Below are 12485 nucleotides of genomic sequence, written 5' to 3'. Positions count from 1 at the left end.
GGGAGGCAAACTTCCAGGAAGCCCCCCCACCCCCAACACCGGCCCCAACACCGGCCGTTCCCGCCCACCCGGGCACGGCCAGTGACCACCGCGACCCCCGAGCTTCCGCCCCGACTCCCCATCTCCACCCTCTCCGCCCTGCTCTAGGCGAGCATCGGGCCGTCACCGTGAGCGCGCACCGTAGCCGCAGCCCGGGCGGGATCCAGCAGCCGGCCTCCGCGCAGGCGCACACCTCCCCAAGCCCCGCCCCCTCACTTCCTGCCCTTGGGACCTCCGGGGCGCCTTTTGCCCCGCCCGTGTGAGACGGGTAGTCCTTGTCCGCTATCCCAGAGCGGTCCCCGGCGGGCTGCGGCCTGTGCGACCTGTGGCGCCGTCGCGCCCCCTTGTGGCTGGAGGAAGATAGCCCCGGTTTAAGGCACCTGCCAGGAGCTGTGCACTTCCTTGATGCTCGCCCTGCCTGGCTGTGTCTGATCCAGGCCGAACCTTGACTGCAGTAGTTTCTACACCAGTTCTGCCCAAAAGGAAAGCGATTCCAGGGCCTGCTGGAGGACTAAGATGCCTTGATTTGAAGCTGCACTGCGCCGATCGCTTTGACTATGGGTGTAACATTAATTCCAGCATTCCAATTACTTACTGACAATCATCTCTCGGTACTAGAGTACGTTAAAAATAAGATTAAATATGAAAGACTGTTTTCACCGTGATCTCCTTGGGACACCAAACTTTAAAAGGTCAGCAGTATTCATGGCAACAGCTCCCGTAGTGACCGAAGAACAGATTTCACTTTGGGTATGGTTTGCAAAGGGATGTAAATATTGGCAGATGTGCTTCCATGGGACGGGCCCCTACCCATTACAGCCAAAAAGTGATGCTTTGTGAATATATGAATTATTCTGTTTTTCTAATAGGCTGGTTGAGAGACACATTAAAGCTAAAAATATTATTCATGTATTCATTCAACAAATATTTAATGTGTGACAGACTATGCATGGCGATGCTATTAAGATCAATATCTCGTGGTCACTGCAATGAAGACATGATGAAGTAATGCTTGAAAAAGGTGAGCAGGGAGCATGGCAACACTGGAGGTTCAAGCTTAATCAACTTGCCACATCTTCTAGATGCGCTGTGGAAATATTTATAAGCAGGCAAGGAAATGGCTCTACAACTCAGTGGGAGGTGGACACCAGCGAGGAGGAGATGACTCAGACTTTGGGTCAGTAAAGAAAGGGGTAGATGGGTTGAGAGAAAACAGATGCTGAGGAAGAGAGCCCTGGGAGAACTTCAAGGATTTAAAATTCAAAAGAGGGCACAGTGGCTCAGATCTTCAGTCCCAACACTTAGACTGAGACAGGAAGATCGCTTTGAATTCAAAACCAGGTTGCCAGATTACACAGTCAACCCCAGGTCAGCCTGGCCTATAGAGTGAGACCGTACCTCAAAAACTAAAAAACACAACAAAAGTAATAAAATAAAATAAAATCAAAATAAGGAGCTTAGATAGATAGGCCAAGCTAAAAGGAAGGAAAGGGGATTGAGCCAAGTATTCACCATATTATAATTAATAGTAATTTATCAATACTTAATTTTGAATTCATTTAAAGATAGTGCTATTTTATGGGTATAGTGGCACACCCTTCTAATCTCAGCACATGGGAGACTAGGGCTGCAAGTTCAAGGTCCAGCAAGGATACATAGCAAATTCAAAGCCAGGCATAGCTACATAGCAAGTCCCAGGCAAGCTAGGACTACTATAAACCATGTCTCAAAACAAAGAAACAAAGATGGTTAGCCCTTAGCATTTTAGGTTTACCTTGAACCAAGTTTACTTAATATGGTATCGCCTGGGTTTTCCTGAGGTGCTTCCTCATGGATGATGAGGGCCATCACAGACCAACAAAATGAGTCCACTCAAGTCACCCATTGTGGGCCGGTGCTTGCAGGGTTACTTGCAGGACATAAATGGCTGTGGCACGTTACACCATGGTCAGCCCTGAGAACAGGACGCCAGAGATCGCGTGCTGAGATTTCTAGGTCCATCTGTCCCAGAACAAAGAACTGAACCAGAAACACATGGAGAGTAGGAGAAACGGGCGATTTGTTGAGGAGAGAACTTGTGAACAGGACAGAAGGGCCAGAGATCCAGAAAGGTCAGCAGCTCGATGATGCCTGGTTGTGACACATGACGGGCCATGCTCATAGTGCCTACCAACCCCCTCAATTATGTGTTGGATATACTCTGTCTCTTACATGTAGATCTTGGTCCAGAATGGACAGGGGGTTCCAGTGTTTCTCTGACACTGGAGGTATTCTGTCCTCAAGTAAGTCTGCACACCGGAAGAAGGCATCAGATTGTGAGTTACCAGGTGGCCCCTGGGAACTGAACTCATGACCTCTGGAAGAACAGCCAGTGCTTTTAACCACTGAGCTATCTCTCCAGCCCCCAACAATGGTCAATTTCATATGCTTCTCTTGCTTTAAAGAACTTCGTTTTTGTTGGTTTTGCTTTTTTATAAGGTTTTTATTTATTATTTGAGAATTTTGTACATGCATATAATGTATTTTTATTATATTCACCTCCACTTTCCCCTAATTCATCCAAGATCCACCCCATACTCCCTTCGCAATTTCACACCCTTTTTTTTTTCAACAACACGCTGAGTTAAATAGTGTGCCCCATATATGCATGTGGGAGCTAATCCAATGAGCAATTGACCTACCAGAGAACACCCTTCACCCCCCATGGTGGGGGGACTGTCGCTCCCTCCTCTACAGCCATCAATAGCTCCCATGCGGTCAATGGGTCTTCATCGGGGCCCCTCCCACTCCATGCTGGAACGTTGACTGGCTTGGCCTTGTGTGGGTCTTACTCGGGCTTCCACAGCTGCTGTGAGTGCATGGTCCTGTCATATTTAGATAACACTGTTCCTCCTGTCTCCCCTAACCTCTGGCTCTTACAATCTCCCCCACCTGATGATGATATTCCTGGTGATATTCTCTGAACCTTAGGAGGAGGGGTTATGGTATAGAAGTACCATTCGTGTCTGAGCAAATCACAGTCACTTGGTCTCTGCACTCCGAACAGAACACAGGTGATAGGGAGGGGCTGATAGGTAGGTGGGGAGTGGGGTGGGAAGATAAGAAAGAGGACGATGTGGCAGAATGGATAATTAACATTGGAATGTTTGCAAAATTTATATCTGGAAACCGGGATAGACTTCTTAAATATGAGCATAAATGGAGTTACCCAACAGCATGGAAATTGTTCTTTCAGGGAGCCACAAACTGCCAAATAAGCTGCCTAGTGTCAAGTATTGGATACTCCTCTTGAAGACTAGGGATTCCAAGAGACCCCTCAAACACAAGCTATTAACATTTCTCTTGGTTGCCCACCAGAACTTGATGATAAGACCCTATTGCTGAAGATGCCACAGATTTTTGAACACTGAACTCAGAGAAATCAAACAGTGCTGGCCTAGAAATTCCTCTGTTAATTAGCTTTCATAGTTCTGGGCTGCTGGGGGAGAAAAGTCATCAACAGTCTTATCCAGGTGTGTGTTCTGCAAGCCATAAAAACAACCAAGCAGGCAAGCTATGTCCATGGGTTCAATAGTGGCAGGGATATTATGGGAGCAATCAATTGCTTTCTGATTAGATTTAAGGCCTATTGTACAGCAAGAAAAATCATGTCCAGTACTCTAAATCCAGCTAAGAAACTGGCTGAAGAGCTCATAGGCTCTAAGGGTGACCTACTATTACATTGTTAAATTGACATGTTATCAAATTGCCTTCTAACTACATTTCTTTAAACCTATAGGTTAGGACATCTATCACTTCTCATCAGAGGTGTGTATATGAAGTTGGTTAAGACAGAGACTCAGTCTTGTTGCCTTTCTCTTCATTGCTCACTGAGAGCTTTTGTTGAAGCTTAAAAATGGTGGTTAATTGTCTATAATTTCTTCCATTCTGATAAGGGCCATAGTCTCTGGCTAAGAAAGACCACAAAACATTTTATTCCCCAGTGGAAGAGGAGACTTTGGATGAGACATCGCTGGGATATCTGCATCAGAGGAATTTAGTTTCCAACTTTCATATCCTAAAAGACACACATACCACAAAAATGTTTAAAGGTCTAAGAAGCAGTTCCATTGAGGTTTTTAATCCAAGTACTTGAGTTTTGTACATGGTGACAGATATGGGTCTAATTGCATTTTTCTACATGTAGACATCCAGTTAAACCAGCACCATTTATTGAAGATGCTATCCTTTTTCCATTGAATAGATTTGGCTTCTTTGTCAAAAATCAAGTGACCATATGTGTGAGGATTCATTTCTGGGTCTTCGATTTGATTCCATTGATCAACCAGCCTATTGCTGTGCCAGTACCATGCTGTTTTAATTACTGTTGCTCTATAGTACTGCTTGAGATGGAATATGGAGATTCCTCTGGAGGATCTTTTACTGTATAGGATAGTTTTAGCTATTCTGGGTTTTTTGTTTTACCATATGAAGTTGAGAATTTATCTTTCTTTTTTTTTAATTTTTTTCCTTTATTAATTTATTCTTGTTACATCTCAATGGTTATCCCATCCCTTGTATCCTCCCATTCTTCCCTCCCTCCCATTTTCCCCTTATTCCCCTCCCCTATGACTGTTCCTGAGGGGGATTACCTCCCCCTGTATATGCTCATAGGGTATCAAGTCTCTTCTTGGTAACCTGCTGTCCTTCCTCTGAGTGCCACCAGGTCTCCCCCTCCAGGGGACATGGTCAAAGGTGAGGCACCAGAGTATGTGAGAAAGTAATATCCCACTCTCCACTCTACTGTGGAGAATGTTCTGTCCATTGGCTAGATCTGGGTAGGGGTTTAAGGTTTACCGTCTGTATTGTCCTTGGCTGGTGCCTTAGTTTGAGGAGAATTTATCTTTCAATGTCTTTAAAATATTGTGTATGTATTTTGATAGGGATGACATTGAATCTGTAAATTGTTTTTGGTAAGATGGCCATTTTTACTATGTTAATTCTCCCAATCCAGGAACAAGGGAGATCCCTCCATCTTTGATGTCATCTTCAAACTCTTTCTTCAGAGATTTAAAGTTTTTCTCAAACAAGTCCTTCACTTGCTTGGTTAGAGTTATTCCTAGATATTTTATATTACTTGTGGCTATTGTGAAGGGTGTCGTTTTCCTAATTTCTTCCTCTGCAAGCTTGTCATCTGTGTATAGGAAGGCTACAGACATTTTGGAGTTAATTTTGTATCCAGCCAATTTGCTGAAGGTATTTATCAGCTGTAGGAGTTCTCTGGTGGAATTTTGGGGGTCATTTATATACACTAGCATATCATCTGCAAATAGGGATAATTTGACTTCCTCCTTTCCCATTTGGATTCCCTTGATCCCCTGTTGTTGTCGTATTGCTCTGACTAGAACTTCAAGAACTATATTGAAGAGATACGGGGAAAGTGGACAGCCTTGTCTGGTCCCTGATTTTTGAGGAATTTCCTTGAGTATCTCTCCATTTAACTTGATGTTGGTTATTGGCTTGCTGTATATAGCCTTTATTGTGTTTAGGTACATGCCTTGTATTCCCAGTCTCTCCAAAACTTTAAACATGAATGAGTGTTGGATTTTGTCAAATGCTTTTCTGTATCTAAGGAGATGATCATGTGAGGTTTTTTTTTCAGTTTGTTTATATGGTGGATTACATTGACAGATTTCTGTACATTAAGCCATCCTTGCATGCCTGGAATGAAGCCTACTTGGTCATGGTGAATGATATCTTTGATATGTTCTTGTATTCATTTTGCGAGTGTTTTTTGTTGTTGTTGTTGTTGTTGTTGTTGTTGTTTTGTTTTGTTTTTAGCATTTTTGCATCAATGTTCATAAGAGAAAGTACTATGAAATTCTCTTTTTTTGTTGTGTCTTTGTGGGGTTTAGGTATCAACATGACTGTGGCCTCATAGAATGAATTGGGTAATGTTCCATCTGTTTCTATCTTTTGGAGTAGCTTGAAGAGTATCTGTATCAGCTCTCTTTGAAGGTCTGGTAGAATTCTGCTCTGAAACCATCTGGCCCTGGGCTTTTTTGATTGGGAGACTATCAATGATTGCTTCTATTTCAATAGGAGAAACAGGATTATTTAATTTGTTTATCTGATCTTGATTCAATTTTGGCAAGTAGAACCGATCAAGAAAATTGTCCATTCCCCTTAGATGTTTATGGCATACATGCCATTAAAGTAAGATCTTCTGATTCTTTTTATTTCTTCAGTGTCTGTTGTTATGTCTCTGTTTTCATTTCTGATTTTGTTGATTTGGATAGTGTCTCTCTGCCTTTTAGTTAGTCTGGCTAACAGTTTGCCTATCTTGTTGATTTTCTCAAAAAACCAGCCCCTGGTTTTGTTGATTCTTTGAATTGTTCTTTTTGTTTCTAATTTATTGATTTCAGCCCTGTGTTTGATTATTTCCAGACATCTACTCCTCTTGGGTGTTTCTGCTTCTTTTTTTTTCCCTAGGGCTTCCAGATGTGTCCTTAAGTTACTTACATGGGATGTTTCCAATTTCTTTATAAAGGCACTTAGTACTATAAATTTTTGTTTAGCACCGCTTTCCATGTGTCCCACAAATTTGGGTATGTTGTTCCTTCATTTTCATTGAATTTCAGGAAGTCCTTAATTTCTTTCTTTATTTCTTCCTTGACTTAGGTGTCATTAAGTAGAGAGATGTTTAGTTTCTGTGTGGGCAGGCTTTTTGTTATTTCTGTTGTTGTTGAAGCCCAGCCTTAGACCATGGTGATCTGATAGGATACAAGGTATTATTTCAGTCCTCTTGTATCTGTTGAGGCTTGCTTTGTGACCTACTCTGTGATCAATTTTGGAGAAGGTTCCATGGGGTGCTGAGAAGAAGATATAATCCTTTGTGTTTAGGTGAAAAGTTCTATAAATACTGTTAGATCCATTTGATTCATGACATTGATTAATGATGTTATTTCTCGGCTTAGTTTCTGTTTGTCCTTCAGTGAAAGTGGGGTGTTGAAGTCTCTCACTATTAATGTGTGGAGATCAATGTGTGATTTAAGCTTTGTTAATAGTTCTTTTACAAATGTAGGTGCCCTTATATTTGGAGCATAGATGTTGAGGATTGTGATATCCTTTTGGTTTTTACCTTTGATGAGTATGAAGTGTCCTTCCTCATCCTTTTTGATTAATTTTGGTTGAAAGTCTGTATTATTAGATATCAAAATGGCTACACCAGCTTGCTTCTTGTGACCATTTGCTTGGAAAATTTTTTCCAGCCTTTTACCCTGAGGTAATGCCTATCTTTACGGGTGAGATGTGTTTCTTGAATGCAGACGAATGTTGGATCTTCTTTATGCAGCCATTCAGTTAGTCTGTGTCTTTTTATTGGAGAATTGAGACCATTGATGTTGAGAGATATTAATGACCAGTGACTGTTAAGTCCCTTAATTTTTGATGTTGGTTACAGTAGAGAGTTTGTGTGGTTGTGTTTTTTGTGATAGTGTAGTTATCTATTTCCTGTGTTGTTTTGGTTGTGGCTTGTTCCTTTGGGGTGGAGTTTTCCTTCTAGTAATTTCCATAAAGCCTGATTTGGGATAGATACTGTTTGAATTTGTTTTTGTCGTGGAATATTTTTTTCTCCATCATGGTTATTGATAGTTTTGCTGAGTATAGTAGTCTGGCCTGCCATCTGTGGTCTCTTAGGGTTTACAGGACCTCCGTCCAGGCCCTTCTGTCTTTTATGGTCTCTGCTGAGAAGTTGGGTATAATTCTGATAAATTTGCCATTAAATGTTATTTGGCCCTTTTCCCTTGCAGCTTTTAATATTTTTCTTTGTTCTGGATATTTTGTGTTTTTATTATTATGTGGCAGGAAGATTTTCTTTTCTAGCCTTATTCTATTTGTTGTTCTGTAGGCCTCTTGTATGTTTATATGCATCTCCTTCAAATTGGGGAAATTTTCTTCTATGATTTTGTCAAAGATATTTTCTGGGCATTGGAGTCGGGCATCTTCTCTTTCCTCAATGCCTATTATTCTCAGGTTTCGTCTTTTCATGGTGTCCTTGATTTCTTGAATGTTTTGTGTCAGGAATTTTTCAGATTTAGCATTTTCTGTGATGGTTGTTTCAAGTTCTACGATTGTATCTTCAAGTCCCAAGATTCATTCCTCCATTTCTTGGATTCTGTTAAAGAAGGTCACCTCTGTGCTGCTTGGTTTTTTCTCTAAGGACTCTCGATCCTGTTTTCTTCTGTGTGTGCCTTTAACACCATTTCAATTTTCATCTTCAGATCTTGAACTTTTTTATTGATTTCCTTCATCTGGTTTGTTGTATTTTCCTGAATTTTTTCCAGTGCCTCTCTATAGCCTTTTTTATGTCTTCTACCTGTTTGGCTGCATCTTCTGCATTTGATTATGGATTTTATTCGTTCCCTCCATTATCATCTTCATTACTAAGGATTTGAGGTCATTTTCCTGTATTTTGATTGTGCTTTCTTTCGGATAGCTGGGATCTAGAGATGCCGAATTGTTTTGATGTTTGTTGGTTGCATTCTTACGCTGTCCTTTAGTCATCTTGCTATCTCTGATGTTGGGTGGTAGCTTCTGGTGTCCTTAACTGGTTGATAAGAGTGGATAGTTGGTGAGTGATTATAGGTTACCAGCCCTTGCCTGTGGGGATCAGGGAGTTCTTCCCTGGTACCAGCAGGTGACCTGGTTTCTGCTCCAGGAGACTTTGCTCTACAACCTTAAGCTCCTGGCTGGGTCAGCAGAGGTAGGCTTCTCCCCGATCCTGTTCAGGCTACTGAGGGGATTCAGACCAGCTGTGTTGGGGGCTGCTGTTTAATTTTCTGTGCTGACCCTTTGGGGCAGTCCAGCCTCTCCCAAGCATGTGGGAGACCCCACCCGGCCATGGGGACTGGCCAGGCTAGGTTTTAACTGCCCAGTTGTCCAGGCCCAAACTGCTGTGTCCTGCAGTCAAGTTCCTGTCCAGATCAGTCTAGATAGCGGACCAATCTAGACTGTGCACCTTTGGCAGTTCAGTCCCACTGAGTTGTGGCTGCAATTCAGACCCTCTTCTAGGCCCCTCAAGGCAGTCCAGCTTCTCCCACGAACATGGGAGTCCCTGCCAGGCTATGGGGACTGACCTGGCCAGATTCTATCAGCCCAATTTTGCAGGCTCTGTCTGCTGAGGCCAGATGCCTGGCTCCAGCCTGGACCACACACGCTGTTGCTGGGCACTGTGTTCACCATCACCTGGGCTTCTCTGTGGTCTTGGGAGCTCTCAGTGGACTGGCATGGGGCGGGTGGGGGTGTCCAAGGATAGATTCACCTGTTTTCCTGAGACTTCCCCAGGTCAGGAGTTCCAGTGTTCCACCATCCCACACACTGCGCCTGGGCTATTGAGGCCAGCTACAGCCACAGGTGGGTTCCATTCTAAAGTCTGGGGAGTGGGTTCAGGACCTCCGTGGGCTGTTGTCTGACCTGGAACCAGGCCTGCCTGTGATCTGCACTGTACAGGACCCTCACTCACCTAGTGTTCTCCAGTTCTTTCAGTCTGTGGTTCTCAGTCTGGTCCCTGGTCTCCGTGCTGTAGATCAGATACAGTGCGTGATAGGCATCGCCGTCTTGGAACTCCAAATCTCTCTATTTTCTACCCCTTTCATGACCACATCGATTACATTTATTTCTCTCTCCCTCATTGTTGTATCTTTAATTGGCATATTGGGACTGATGGTCATACTTGACCAATGGAGCTGCCAGGGATTGGAACTTTTGTTCTATAATTCCAGGTCCATTATTTGGAATTTGGCCTGAGTAGTTTTATGTGACTTGTAAGTGTGAGCACATATGGACAACGCACACAAACACATGCCCATGTGTCTTGGTTAGGCTTTCTATTGCTGTCAAGAGACACCATGACTGTGACAACTCTTATAAAGAAAAGCATTTATTTGGGGTTTGCTTACAGTTCAGAGGTTTGGTCCATTATCATCATGGCAGTGCACAAGCAGACACGGTGCTGAAGAGGTAGCAGAGAATTCTACATCTGGATAGGCAGACAGCAGAAAGAAAGAGTGAGCCACTAGACCTGGCGTGAGCTTCTGAAACCTTAAAGCCTACCCCCACCCCTCAGAGACACACTTTCTCCAATAATGCACTCCCTAAAAGTCTAGGAAGGTCCTTTTAAGTCAGACCACCATGCCATGCATAAGGACAGACTTAAAAACCAAAGACGTCAGTACTCAGGAGGCAGAGCTAGACAGATCTCTGTGAGTTTGAGGCCAGCCTGGTCTAGAAAGCAAGTCCAGGACAGCCAAGGCTACAAAGAGAAGCCTTGTCTTGAAAAAAACAAAAACAAAACAAAAAACCAACAAGAAAAACAAAGACTTTGAAGCTTTTATTCACATCTATCATTTGTCAGGGTATTTTTTAATCTTTTTTTTTATATGTGTATCAGCATTGTGCCTACCTGTATGTATATCTACCACGTACATGCCTGGTTCCTGCAGACAGATCCCCTAGAACTGAGGTTACAGACAGTTGTGAGCCACCATGTGAGTATTAGGAATTGAACCTAGGTCCTCTGAAAGAGCAGCCAGTGCTCTCAACTGTTGAGCCATCTCTGCAGCATCTCATTTGTCAGTGTTAAGTTGACTGTTATCTGATTACTTCCTCAATATTGTTACATAATCCTTAATCCAATATCTGGACTTCCAAAGACAGAACTCTTCACATAAATAAAGTAGAAGGCTTTATGTCACAAAGACACAGTGCCTAACCTCATCACTGCTAGTGCTTAAGCTGGTGAACAGGTGTCAACAGCTCAACATTAAAACAACTATATTTTCCTCTAGTTCTAAATTAGACAAGAGAAGATCATTGAAAACCTTGAGCCTTTGTTGAAATAGGAGAGCACAGGCAGATTGGCAATAAATCTCATACCTTTGTGTGTGTGTGTGTGTGTGTGTGTGTGTGTGTGTGTGTGTGTGTGTGTGTGTAGGGTGCGGGGTTTGAGACAGGGTTTCTTTGTAATAGCACTGACTATTTGCAGTTGTGATCTCTTTTTCTTTTCTTTTCTTTTCTTTCATTCCTTCTTTTCTTTCTTCCTTTTTTCTGAGATAGAGTTTCTCTGTGTAGCCTTGGCTGTCCTGCACTTGTTTTGTAGACCAGGCTGGCCTTGAACTCATAGAGTTCTACCTGCCTTTGCCTCCCAGAGTGCTGGGATTACAGGTGTGTGCCACCATGCCTGGTGCAATTGTAATTTTAAGGTATGACGTTCCCAGCACTCGGTTGGCTGGGGCAGGTGGATCTCTGTGAATTTGAGGCCAGCCTGGTTTACAAAGTGAGTCTAGGACAGCTAAGGCTACACAGAGAAACGCTGTCTCCAGGAGAGAGAGAGAGAGAGAGAGAGAGAGAGAGAGAGAGAGAGAGAGAGAGAGAAGAAAAGAAAGCTTATTTAATAGACCCTGCAATACCATTTAACTAAGTTTTTGAAAATTAAATGTACCTAAGTTTATAAAAACATTTTCAGGGCTTTTACTATATCCCTCAAGTACTTTCATCCATACATACGCATGCGTGCGCGCGCGCTCGCACACACACACATACATACACATACACACACATACACACACATTTTAATCAAGCACGACAAAAATAGTAATTTTATTAAACAATTTAAAAATGAAGTGGTCATGGGATTTGCTAGTTGGTTATTTTAAGAAATTTTACAAACAGTCGAAGTTTTATCCATGTTGTCTTAGGCACAGAGTGACACACAATTACATGAAAACAGTTACCATGAACACACATGACAGAATTTCATTAAATCAGAGTATATTTTGTCAAACAAAGAAGAAATATTTTATCTCTATTGTCTGGGGAGCGGTGGAGGACAAGGTTAAATCTTGGGGAATCTGTAAATCTTCCTTCATTTTCCTGTCACCCTATTTCCTTGGGTACCCTCAGGTGGTGGTGGCCCCTTCCTGCTCTGCATCCTTACCTACAGGATACAGGCATAAGGCTGTTTGCTTCGTTCACAGTGCCCTGGCCTTTGCATTTGAGCAGGTGTGGCCTCTATCCTTCAACTTCTGAGCCTTATCAGAGGTTGTTTTTTGTTTGTTTGTTTGTTTTTAGTAGATGGTTCATGGCACCTACAATGACAAATACAATCATTTGGACCCCTTTCTCTGTTCCTTTTTTTCCCCCTTTCTTTCTTCAGATCTCAGCTGTTGAACACTTCTGAGGCCCCACCTGTAGCCCCTGAAGCTTTCTATGGATGCCAGGCAGGGGCTGACGGATGGATGAAATTTTATCTCGGGGGAGCCTGACCCTTAGTGGATGGGCTTCAGGCTGGTGAGTTTTGTGAAATTTTGAGAAATAGGGCAGGATTTTCTTTCCTCATTTGTGTGACTTTCCTGGCTTTATCATTGTCAGCAGGTTTCTAAGTATAACTTCTTATCCCTGTGATGAGA

At 42.8% G+C, this 12485-nt stretch overlaps 1 protein-coding gene across 2 annotated transcripts in view; it reads right to left on the bottom strand.

The window, feature by feature from the left end:
* Positions 1–278, bottom strand: part of OMA1 (OMA1 zinc metallopeptidase) — a 60643-nt gene extending 60365 nt beyond the window's left edge. Inside the window, exon 1 of one of the 2 annotated variants that reach the window (XM_084788113.1) lies at positions 180–278. The gene's annotated coding sequence lies outside the window, so the exon portion shown is untranslated. Of the gene's footprint in view, positions 1–166 lie in introns of both variants that reach the window. The other variant, XM_084788114.1, reaches the window with a different exon arrangement.
* Between the last annotated feature and the right edge of the window lie 12207 nt (positions 279–12485).

The sequence above is a fragment of the Acomys minous genome, assembly GCF_964271855.1.
Source record: "Acomys minous genome assembly, chromosome: 6".
Taxonomy (NCBI): domain Eukaryota; kingdom Metazoa; phylum Chordata; class Mammalia; order Rodentia; family Muridae; genus Acomys; species Acomys minous.
Note: the sequence above shows the minus strand (reverse complement) of the source record. Positions and strands in the feature narration are given on the sequence as shown.